Raw genomic sequence first — 13,056 nt, 5'->3', positions numbered from 1 at the left:
TGCTCAAATCTAAAAAAATTCGAAATCATGGTTCTACTAATTTCCAAGCCGTCTTGCAAGTATTTTCTTCTGTTGATCATCATAGAACTATTGCTGTCTGGTTGACATGGTGCTCATATCAATATTTATAATTCTTTCTTCTTCTCGATCCCGCTCAAAATCAAAATTTTCTTTGTCAAGTTTTATCCTTTCTTCCTACAAGGCAAGGGCTTTTTGGCACATCTCTTGTTTCTTCAACTCCCTCTCCTCTTTCTTCAACTCCCTCTCCTTTTTCTTCAACTCCTTCTCAGCATCCACCTCTTTCTTCTTTGCCAATAAATAATCCAAAGCTTCAATGCTTGAATGCTGCTTTAATTTTAGCTTTTCCTTCTTAGTCCCTGTAGGCCTCAGCACTGTGGTTATTGTGGTTTTAGTCTCAGCCATAGTACCAGTGACAGGGTCTGGTGCATCAATAGCAGGAGTTGAATCAGCAGTGGTCTTTTGCTTTTTTCTTAATGGTTTCTGAGGTCCAGTTGGCTAGCGCCTATTCGTCCACTTCGAATGGTCTTTCAGTATTTTCCAGCAATGTATGTACTGGAAAGTCCTATGTAATGGGTCGTCATTCTTATACATAGTTAATGCATTTGCTTGCTGCAATGGGAAACAAAGATGACACATGAGATTCAGCTAAAACATATAGGAAATTAGCATGTGAAGGTAGGTCATCTAACCTTGTCATCAATAGATGCACCACTCTGATTTTGGGCCTCTACCTTCAAAACACAACCAGCAAATATGTTGCAGTCATGTAGTATACTAGACCACCGACTCATTAGAGAACTTTGTGTGCGATCAGATTCAAAATCCTTTTTTGAATGAAAGTAATCATGTATTCTTTTCCAATAGGTATCTTTTGATTGATTGGCTCCTCTCACAGGATCCAAACTCACATTTAGCCACGCTGACACCAACATCTCGTCCTCTTTAAGAGTGAAATTTTTGGACCTTCTTTTATTTCCTTTGACCGCAGCAGGGACCTCATTGCGTGCTTGTATTTCATTATGAGGTGAGATACTGTCAGACACTCCACCTGGAGAGAAACCTTCCATAATCATGTCGGTCAAAGATCTGCCCGAATTCATTTCGGCTGTAAAAACAAATAGCGACAAAACTTAGCTATAGACTGTTAGCAATTTAGCCTGTTGCCGGATATCTACAGTAGGCTTGCTTTTTCTGTTTCCATTCATTTAACGTTTCAAACATTCAATGAGTACTTTTAATTAGCAGATAGAGTTTTAGACATTCTGAAACTCTAGCAACTTAGTTTCGGACAATCTGTTAGATTACCCTAATGGATTGTCCTAATTTGCAGTTTGCAAGAAATGCTTGAATAAAATTGATATTTGACAAAAAAAAGACAATATATCTTCAACATGAACGTAGCAATCAGATGAACATAAATTTCTTGGGATGCAAACCAAAGCTACAGAATAATTTAGCCTGTTGCCGGATATGTACAGTAGGCTAGGTATTTTCAGTTTTCATTCAGTTAGCGTTTCAGGCATTCAGATAGTATCTTCCAAATAGTGCCTTTTCTACATCCATTTGTCAAGATCTATTACAATGAAGTGAAGAAAATCGAGTGCCCAAGACTGAACATTGTGAAGTCAGCTCACTGCAATTTTCAAAGGTAGGCCACAAAGGAATATTTAGGCGACAAAGCACTATTATGCAGTACATCAGGAGTCCAGGACAACTGCATATCACCAATCATATGAAGCTGCTGATGAACTCCCTGCCAACTATAAGACACTAACAGAGGCGCGTAATTATCATCCTCCATCATTAGCCACCAGTTACTACTACCACTTTGATATCACCTCACATTCTCACCCAACAAAAACTTCAAGCGTCATGTGTGCCCATTGAATTCACTGAATACAACTGAACAGAACAATGTGCAGATGGAAAATTGGCACTACGGTTTCCACAATAGCAATAGAAAATTGGGGAAACAATAATTGATGTACTGAACAACGGTGAGAGAGGCCCACTGAAAATTAGACTCACCGGAGCACACGTCGAGGAATGGATTCGATGCAGTAGCAGCAACACTGTTGGGTGGAAGGACTCGTCGTCGCTGGCCTCCTTGCACCGTATTCTCCAACCATGGCAGCACCGGGGAGTCCTGCTGCAGTTGGGATCTCCCATCCTCCTGCTGCTCCCATCCAAACTGTTGCTCCCATGCCTGATGCTGCTCCAATCCGCCTGTTACTCCCATCCGCCTGTTGTTGGAATAAAAGGGCAGCGTAGTTGGGATCTCCCATCTCAGACGGCAGAGCCTGTCCATGAGGACGCTATGACATCATGACGAATAAGGAAATGGCAATTCATAGGGCCAGCGAGTAGCAGCTTCCGTGGTGCGGCGGCGGTAGGGCCGGCGAAGGGGAGGAGGCGATGGATGAGCTTGGGAGTTGGGAATCATTGAATGGAGCGGGTTGGGCTTGGATCCCCATGATGGGAGAGTTCAGTGCGTGGGCGGGAAGCTAGTTTTTGGCGCGTGGGAAGGATCACGTGTGCGGGGCATCCACCATGGCCAGCTATTTCGGAAGATGGCGAGCCAGGTTCGCTTGCTATCTATGCCCAACAAGATTTCAGGGATAGCATACTTGCTATTATACAAAACCAAATAGGGTATCTGTAGGAGTTCAATTTTTCCTGTAAAAATCTAAATATACCATACAGAACAAGGATAGCATATCTCTTGGAGATGCTCTAATTAGTCCATGATTTGACAATGTGGTGCCATAGTAAATATTTGCTAATGATGGATTAATTAGTCTTAATAGATTTGTCGCGCAAATTAGCCCAGGGCTTCTGTAATTAGTTTTACAATTAGCTCATATCTAGTCCTCCTAATTAGCCTTCAAATATTCGAGGTGAAGACTAAACTTTAGCCAAGGATCTAGACAAAGGCGATTAAGATCACAAGTTAGGTGATATGTCGTGCCGGAGTCCAGTGTACCAATTGGTGTCAACAGTGTAGGCGCCGCTACTAGAGTTATACACTATATACATAATATACAGATGGCAAGTTCTTGACACGGTGTTTAAATATGCCCCCGATGCTGAGGTTAGACTGCAAGTCATTTAGACTATTCACTAGTTTGATGCATAGACATTTTCTAAAAGAAATTATGACATGCTTTAAGTGTTTCTTTGTTACTGTTTTGGGGAAGAAAAAATATCATTATTGTTTTGTCGCTTCAGATTCTAATTCATTTATTGGATGATACCATTCAAAAGGGCACATTAATCGACTATCACAAGCACTACAATATTGCATTGTTTGAGGTGGTGGTGAAAATGTCTGCAAAGTTACCTCTTAGCACCGAGCTGGTAGAGTATGACCAAGAGGTTTAGAAGCTTGTTTCGGCAGAGTGGACTGTATAGATCCAGGACTTTTCGACCACTTTCACTTTATGTATGTTGAGTGTGAAATCGCCAAGGTACTAATGTAACTATTCATATGTGTTTAATTGTTGTTTGCATCTAATGTACATTTTGTTGATTTCTCAAGTATTACAAATCATTCTTAACTGTTGTTGTTAGCAAATCTTATATTTTGACAAATTATCAGTTTGGCGCTGGAGGACCAGTCATCGACACAAAAGGAGTTTTGGGAATGGCCAATCCCACTCCAAGGGCAGCTTTCATTCCAACTCCACTTATACTCAGGTGCCTGCGTGGCTGCGTATGTGGAGGGATTTGAAGTAAGTATTTCTTTTCATTTCTATTATCTAGTTGCTTCATAATTATGTTTGATGTGTTTTTCCACATTTATACTCTATATATTGGTTTTGTTTAGCATTTATTAAGATGATTTAGATGTTATAATATGTTGGGAAAATTACATAAGTTAATCCATATCTTCCTTTGATTTTAATATATACACTTAATTGCAAAATCCCACCCCCTTGGTTTCCATGCAACAACCACCACACCGCACAGCTAAGTGTTTTTTCAACTAAATACAGCAGGGGGTGGGTTTTGGCAAAAAAAAAAAAAAGCCTTATGGGGTGGCACAGGCGGCGCCTAGTTTAGGTCCCTACTTGGCTAAGAAAGATTAGTGAATGTTCATGTATTTATATTTGTAAGTCTAAACAGTCCACTATGTGTGTAATGGCCCATCTATCTCTAGCAAGTAGTACTAGCTGACCATGAAACTATGATTAATCTGGTAATAAAGCTAGTTTTGTCATATTATCTATGGACAATCCCCCCTGATTACAAGTCAGGTTCTGCCACTGTGGGCTGGAGTCTCGATCAAAATGGGACATGGGTGTTTTTTGCAATTTCCCTAAAATATTTCTGCCATGTTTACAACATGTTCTTGATGAGTATATAACTATATACCATTTCATCCCTCAACAAAAGCAATAAAGGGGCAGTGCACTCTTTGCTTTGACATGTTTGCACTTATTTGCTCCCATTCCAATCCTTGTTTTGTGTTTTGTTGAAACACGTTGTGCCTTTAGTACTGCTCTGTTCTCCATAACATGCGAAGTGAAGAGGATAAGCATGTTGATAGGATGCTACTGTTTCTTTAGGAGACTTTGCCATTTGATATACGGTGTAAACACACCACGTTTGCAATGACAGCTTGTGAAAACAGTAACAATACATTCATTTTACTGAACAAAACCCCCGGCAATGCGCGGTGCGCTTAATAGTCAATCCTCACACTTCACCTTTGGTTTTGCCTATCTCTTCTGAAATCTAACCATTATTTATTTGCCATAGGTTTGTGCCCCGGCTGCACCTTGGACTGAAAGTTTCTTCTATTAAGTTTCTACACAGTTCCCACAAAGAAAAGATCTCCCGCAAGTTCAATATTAATGCTGGTCTTATTGTTCAAGAGGTATATCTTGTTGTTGATTATTTTGTAGAATCATATTTTAGTACTAACTGAACCACAGGTATCTGAGGGATCTGCTGCCGAAAAATTTGGAATCAGAAATGGTGATGTCATTGAATCATTGAATGGAAAATGTTTTCCTACCACGGTAGAGGTAAGTGTATTACAGATGTGCTATGTTCCTGTAAGTGAAGTAGAAAGAATTTCATATCCAATATTCTCAAATTATCTAATCGATCCTAGTTGCCATGCACTAAGCAGTTGACTACTAACAATGAGTTTCCGATGAGTTCGATTAGTCGAGCCTAGTGGGCCCTAGTCATCCGAATAATCGTCTTGCGTTTTGACTTTTCTATATACATAAATTTGCTATACATCTAGATATACTCTATATGTCTAGATGCATAGTTGTAAGTTGGGAAAAACTCTAGATTGAATGGGGAGAAACAATGTACATGTACCTAAAGAGCATAACACAACCCTGTCTTATAGTAAAAGCAACGTATCTAGAAAAACCAAAACGTATTATAATTTGGAACGGAGGGAGTATGTAGAAAGCATCAAGACATTATTGATGGTCAGTTGGTTACTTGTGAGATTTGATTGTGAAGTGTCCAGAACTCTAGATCCCAGTCTCAATCTTATATTCATGTCGCTTTGCTGCTGAAGTAACAAAGAACTAAAGTAAGTAGCTATTAAATAATTGTGTAAGAGCACTAGAACAACAGCAGTAGAGCACTACTTAGTAATAATGTAAGAGCATTCTAAATACTTAGTAGCACCACTTACATGAGCTGAAAATAAATTTACATTACTTAGTGTAAACATCAAAGACTAATAATTCTTTTTGCTAAACTTTGGAGCTCATATTGCTTGAGATCATGCTGCTGTGCACGTGTGAGCATTGTGTTGAGAAAGGAGGTGGCCTTGGTTCCAATGTGGATCTCACAGTGAGTTTAGTTTTTAATTTGCAATTTACTTCTTCTATTTGTCCTTATATACATAACTTGCAAATATTTTTTAGGGGGGTATTATGTATAAGTTTAGTGGGGTATTATGTATAAGACAAGGGTAGAGTGTGCAAGTAAATGGAAATTAAACAAATTGGACTGGTTCTTGTTAGTTGTTAGAATGTTTTATGATGCTCTTTTACCCGCAAATGTCTTGGTATTGTATTTTCGTGATGTTAGTTTTTTTTATGTTTTCCCTATTGTTTACCAATTTTCCAATAAAAACTGTGAACTGAGCTTTGTTGAAGTTCTTTATAACTTATTTCTTGCTCAGATTGAACAATCTTGTTCTGGATGAGATTAACCATTGGCACTAATAAATGTGTTTTACCTTTATAGGTTGGTTTGTTCCAGATACGCAAAGAAAAACGTTGCACTAAAAAGTTGACGTTAAATGTATCTGATGATTTGGAAGTCATTGCAGGAGGTGTGCATCCCTTCTTTCAACCCTATCAAATTTTCTTGTTGCTGGGTTGCAAAAATGTTATTTTCCTTGTGGTACTGCCTTCTCTGCAATCGAAATTTGCAGCTGTTCACATTTTTGTACAATATAATCTGCAACCTTCCTTTTCCTTGGGGAAAATGATAATCCTTCCATTTCATCAAATTATAGTTCACTTTTACTTTGTTCTAGGCCAAACATCCCTAACTTTGACCAAGTTTGTAGAAAAATACGTCAAATCCACATTATGAAACTAGTTTTGTTAAATACTTCATGAGCTATGTCTCAATATAGCAATTATTTGAACTTGTAGATATTTTTTTTCTGAAAATATGATCAAAGTTAGAAAAGTTTGACTTTGTACAAGATCAAAGTGAACTATAATTTGAGACGGTGGGTGTAGTAGGAGTGTTACCCTTTCCGGTCGTTGCTATAAGAACACTTGCTTTTTTTTTTAACAAAAATAAGTGTGAGAATGTTGTAAATGATACCTACCACCCTTTGCCCTAAATTATAAGTCGTTTTTGCTTTTTTAGGTACATAGCTTTTGCTACGCACCTGTATATAAGATATGTCTAGATTAATAATAAAAGCTATGTATCTAGAATGCCAAAATGACCTATAAATTGGAACGGAGTACATGTCTATTTTCCTTCATCAACATTTATATAACAAAGCAGATGTCTTAGTCTAAACTGATATTTTATTATCTAATGACACTGATCTTTTCTATTGTGTAGGTACTTACCCTGTCTCTGCAAAAGTGGAAAAAACGGTTGATAGCTCAGGTAAGTCAATTGCGTTGTTTTCTGTTTTCATTGGTATTATGTGTTGTCTATAATGAAATAGTAAATTCGGTTTGTGAAAGTTTTCTACTTGTATCAAATGGGTGCAGATATACCCGATGAATTGTGTCATGTCCGGGAAATCTAGTAGGGACTGTATTGAGCATGTATGAACTGATAGTAATATGAATCTTTTAATATTGACTTCCATGACAGGAAACACCTCACGCGACAAGTGATATTAATATGAGCCTGTTTTGAGCTTGTATATATGCGTTCTAGGTACACTGATAATCAGTCGATTCAGTAAATGACAAGTGGACTGTATGGATAGGCGTCTTCGAACCAATAATGATCATGGAGTTTAGTTGTACGTGGTGACTTGATGCTAGTGTCAGATTATTCAACTGGCATACGGTACTTGGGGATAGTTCGTAATTTTGGATTGCGGATGTATTGCTTCTCGCACTAAAAGTTTTGTAAATTAAATTGAGCAAAAGCTAGCTAGAACTTGTTGGTTTTTGGATTTCATAAAAATGTCCTGCTTCTATGTAAACTTTAGAAGGGAAGTTGGAAAAGGAAGACGTGGACGTCGTTGCTTTCGCTCATAGAAAAATCCCCTCTACTATGCAAACTGGGTAAGGCGGTATCTCACGTCAACCATTGACAGATGTCCTGTTCGCTTGATTGATAAGCCATAGCTAAAAGTACCATTGGCTGATTTGTTGTGAGAGAAAATTATTGTTTGTTGGCTAAAAAAGTATGGCTTATAAGCCAGGCGAACAGGGCGAGACTATGAGATGAGTGTTAAAAAACAATTTTTGCACCTCATGGGACCACGTGTCAGTGGAATTTAAAAGATTCTTCTTCCTTGACCCCTAACGAGAAGAGAACCGTGGAGACTGCCAGTAGTCTGGGACTGTAGTGGAAACTGTTACGAAACGGTGCCTGCCAGCAGACATGTATTCATGGGTGATCTCATCCAATTAGATGTGTAGTTAGAGATAGGATTAGAGATTAGATTTACAGTTAATTGTGTCACCGAAGAGGCATGTCTCTTGGTGACGAGATGTAACTTCTCCCGTCAGTTGTGTTCTTTAGACACACCCCGTCACTTGTATATATTCTATGAGATCAATGAAACACATAAGTTGTTTCCAAATCTTTGTTCATTTCATTCACTTTACAATACGTTATCAGTCATGTTGCTCTCAGGAACGGGAGAAGGAGAACGATAGAACGAGGAGAACGACAGAACGACAACAGAGGCACGTATGCCTCTGCACCACCATCGGTAAGCATGGCAAAGATCAACTTACCTTCACATCTTGTTCGTGGCTTGCTATTCGCCCTTCGCCGTGTCGGTGGAGTTCGTTGTGGCCCGATCCGCCACCACGGCCACCATGGACAACGCCGCAGCGTCTCCGAGTGCCTTAGGCCTCGTGTTCGCCGCAACATCGCCCATGGTCATGGCCATGGTCCTTTCGGCCGCCTCTTCGACTCTGCTGTCCGTGGCCTTCGTGCCAATGCTATTCCTCGCCGCCGTTGCACTCCTGTTCGTGGCCGCCATGCTTCTCCTCTGCGTGATCTTCGTCTACAGAGCCAGCTACCATCTCCTCGCCTTGGCTTGGACGGTGCCGGCCCCAGCAACGTTGAATCATGCACTGTTGAAGCCCCGGCGCCACCAGTCGTCGAAGCCCCGGCGCCGCCCGTTGAAGCTGTGGTGGCCACGCCCACCTATGTCCCCATGGAGCCGATGTCGCCGGCACCGACACCGCCTCGCTTCTGGTGCGACTTCTGCAAGGAGTTCACCTCGATCCCGCACATGCTCGAGTATGCCTACTCGCTGCCGATGCCCACACCAGCCTCTCTGACTCTAGTGGCGACACCCCACTCGATCCGTGGTTCCTAAACACGCGGGCTGCTCCCGCGACACCGTGAAGGTTGAGGAAGAGGAGGATGTGGTGATTGGCCTTGGCATCGGTGGCATCTTCAACAGCGCGGCGAGGACTGGTGTCTCGCCGTACTTCTTCCTCATCAGGGCCGGACCCTCGGCTCCGCCTCCGGCACACGCGGGCCCCTCGGCTCCTCCTTCGGCGGCGACCCCACCAACGGCTCCTCCTCCGCCCGCGACACGCGCGGAGGCTACGGCCGCATGAAGGAGAAGGCTCTCTTGGCGGCTCCTCCAACTTCTGCTAAGGGCAGCGCCACCACGCCCCCAACTCTCCGACGTCTCCTCGGCCGTAGGGTGGCGACAGTCGACCGGCGCCCCAGCATCCGCGCTGGTTCTTGGAACCCGGCGACGCTCAGCCTCCTGAATGCGGAGGTCCTGAACATGGCAATCAATGGTGGCGGCTTCTACTCCCCCGATGAGGGGGAGTCCTCTTCCAACTGAAGATGGCGAGCAGTGGCAGCACAGTGGAGCACGGTGGTGAGGAGACAACCAGCGGCGGCGGCCTCCGAGATGGCAGCGGCGGCGAGCAATTAGGGGCTAAAACCCTAACTGTCGCCCGACCCCCCTTTTACGGGCTGCGCACGTGACGATGGGCCGGCCCAAGGCCAGTGCTCTGCCCTCCCTCCTCTCCCCTGTGCATGCCGACTGGACCAGGCTGGGCCCAAAATGAAAATGGCTTTTCTTTGGCCTGGCTTCTTATCTGTTTTATTTATTTTTTAGCATTAATTCGTCAATGAGTATGTTAGTCTCTTATAATTATGTGCTGTAAAATTAAGTACTCTTATGTTTAGTCGCTGACTTTAACTATAATTGTACTTGTGATATTTTATCATTGTAAAATATCCATTTATAATATTATTCAAAGTATTTGTCTCGGTATGTATGGCAAATCCAATAAATAATGTCCTTGTTATTACAACCATGATCTTGCAAATTATTTATTTATTTTATCTATTTTGCAATGTATCATTTTATTTAAGCCCTTTTACGCTTTTCAAATTTAAAGCACTACGCGCTTAAATAATGGATGCGATATTTTATGTGTATTTTTCTCACCAATTGTATATTGCGCATGTTCTCTATTAGTTTATTGGCCATACACAAGGTAGCATGATTGTTGCTACTGTAGGATCTACACTAAGTAAACACTTAGTGACTATTCTGAACGTGCGTACCCAACATCACAAATTAGAACATTTGGTCTACATCTTTTCACAAAGATGACTACCATTAATTCGCATTCCTATTGACCATACACAAGGTAGCACGATAGTTGCTACTATGGGATCTACACTAAGTCCACAACTTAGTGACTATCCTCAACGTGCGTACCCAATTCGTTTGCGAATTGACTAAGGTCTACATCATTCTTGATGACTACCTTAAGACGTGTTTATATAACTTGCATAATTACTTGGCATCTACTGTTAATACAGACTATGCCCAATTTGAGGTCTACACTTTTATGGTGACTACCTCCATTATTTTATTATGCACATGAGATCTTTACACCATTAATAATACAAGATTTATCTTGTCTCTATTTTGCATCTCATAATTACAACACACCACAACATTTTAATAACTTAAAATGTTTTGATGGTTTGCCTCGTGTAGGATCAATGACCGTCAAAGAGTTTGATTTGCTTGCTCTAAACGGCCACAATTATCCCACATGGGCTGTGGACGTAAAGGTTAGTCTTGTGTCCCGTGGACTTTATCGAGCTGTGTTACCACCCGAAGAGGGTGTTGCACCTCTTGATGATCAACATGTATACACGACCCTATATCTCATTAGGAGCCATATTCATCCTGACCTTAAGGCTGAATATTTGTTGGAAGAAAATCCATGAAATCTATTGAACTCTCTTAAGAAACGCTATGAACAATAAAAGGCACTTGTCCTTCCTACGGCCAACTACGAGTGGAGGCAAATTCGCTTACAGGATTTCAAAACTATGAGTGATTACAACCATGTTGTTCATAGGATTTGCTCAAAGTTGTAATTCTACGAGAAAGAACCTACAAATGCAGATGAAATAGAAAAGACCCTATCTACTATGCTTCCCTCTGAAAGGATTCTTCAACAATAATACCATGAAAGGCGTTTCCATGTTTATTCTGAGCTTATACAAACTTTACTTGAGGCCGAAAAACATTCTGAACTTATGGTTTGGAATAATCAGTAGTGCCCCATAGGGTCTGCTCCATTGCCTGAAGTACATGCCTACACTCAAAATAAACCCAAATTTGATGGTGGACTTTCTAAAACCCATCCTCAGGGAAATTCCAAGAAAGGTAAAAAACAACGCAGACGCAATAAGAAATCCCAAACTCGTGTTTCCAACAATGGTAAGAACATTTTCAAACACAGGAATGACAAACCTGTGTGTCAGAAGTGTGGTTGTTATAACCATACTACAAAGAAATGTCGTACCCCAAGTCATCTTGTTGATCTCTACTTAAAGTCTATGGGTCGCGGACGTGCTGTACCAGGACAGAAGTATGAAGCCCACTTCAACATTCGACCTGACACCACCAGGAATGAGGCTGGTTGTTCACAACAAGTTCCAATGGAACCAAACAGCAACAACATACGAGGAGGCGAGGATCTTGCTAATACAGGGAATATGATCGTGGAATATGCATCCAACGACATATTTGGAGACTTTGAATAGGCTCCCAATCCCTTAGATCTCATGTCTTTATGTCCTAGTGATTATAATAGTTAAAATAATTTATGTCCTATGTGTTGTAAATATTTAATAATGTCATCACTATTTAGTTTGAATACCCAATAAATGTATTGTACACATTTGATATTCAATAAATAAAGTATGTATTCTATATATCATCAAAGAGTTTCATATCAAATTCTTTATTTATATATAGTTTCTACGGGGGTCAATCTGATGGAGGAGGAATTATGCCTAGTGGACAGTGGTACCACTAATTCTATACTTAGAGAAACAAAGTATTTCCAAACTCTTACAAAAAGACAAGGAAATGTTTTGACAATCGTCGGGCGCGATGCTACAATAGTTGGCTCTGGTCGTGCCACTATTGTACTCCCCATGGGTATCCAAATTACAATTGAGGATGCATTATTATATCCTGATTCAAAGCATACCTTGTTAAGTTATAAAGATATCCATCAAAATGGTTTTCATATAGAAACCCGTGATGACAATAATGAGGAAATTCTCCTTGTTACTAAAAATAGCGGATATGGCAAACGAATTGTTGAGAAAATTCCATCTTTTCCGTCTGGATTGTATTACACATACATCAAACCCGTACCGCATGTTGCGTACAAGGTAATTTTTCAGAATGTTGACGCATTCAAAGCTTGGCATGAATGCCTTGGCCATCCTGGTATAGGGATGATGCGAAAAATTATCAGCAATTCTAATGGTCATGAGTTAAATACTGCTAAATTCCCTAAATCTTCTGATTTTATGTGCACTTCATGCGCTATAGGAAAATTGATCATACGACCATCGCCCGTTAAGATCCAAAATGAGCCACTAAAATTTCTTGAACGCATTCAAGGAGATATTTGTGGCCCCATACAACCACCGTCTGGACCGTTCAGGTACTTCATGGTTCTAATAGATGCATTTACTAAATGGTCTCATGTGTGTCTTTTGTCCACTCATAACCATGCATTTGCAAAAATAATTGCTCAAGTTATTAGACTTAGAGCACATAATCCTAAACATCAAATTCAATCAATTCGAATGGACAATGCTGCTGAATTTTCCTCAAAGGCTTTCAATGATTATTGTATGGCTTTGGGAATTCAAGTTTAGCACTATGTCCTATATGTCCATACACAAAATGGTTTAGCAAAATCTCTTATTAAGAGAATTAAACTCATTGCAAGACCGTTATTACAAAATTGCAACCTACCAACTTCATGTTGGGGTCATGCAGTCTTACACGCTGCTGACTTAATTCAATTACGA

At 40.6% G+C, this 13,056-nt stretch overlaps 1 long non-coding RNA gene and 1 pseudogene across 1 annotated transcript; one reads left to right on the top strand and one right to left on the bottom strand.

The window, feature by feature from the left end:
- Window positions 1–36: 36 nt before the first annotated feature.
- On the bottom strand, window positions 37–2,329 carry LOC136515361 (glutathione S-transferase T3-like; annotated as a pseudogene).
- A 3,448-nt stretch (window positions 2,330–5,777) lies between these two features.
- LOC136516290 (uncharacterized) lies at window positions 5,778–7,109 on the top strand. The gene is made up of 3 exons (XR_010773994.1): window positions 5,778–5,847; window positions 6,247–6,334; window positions 7,090–7,109. It is a non-coding gene; the product is annotated as an uncharacterized lncRNA (long non-coding RNA).
- Window positions 7,110–13,056: the final 5,947 nt, after the last annotated feature.

The sequence above is a fragment of the Miscanthus floridulus genome, chromosome 17 (assembly GCF_019320115.1).
Source record: "Miscanthus floridulus cultivar M001 chromosome 17, ASM1932011v1, whole genome shotgun sequence".
NCBI classification, from domain to species: domain Eukaryota; kingdom Viridiplantae; phylum Streptophyta; class Magnoliopsida; order Poales; family Poaceae; genus Miscanthus; species Miscanthus floridulus.
This window is presented reverse-complemented; position numbering and strand designations above follow the sequence as displayed.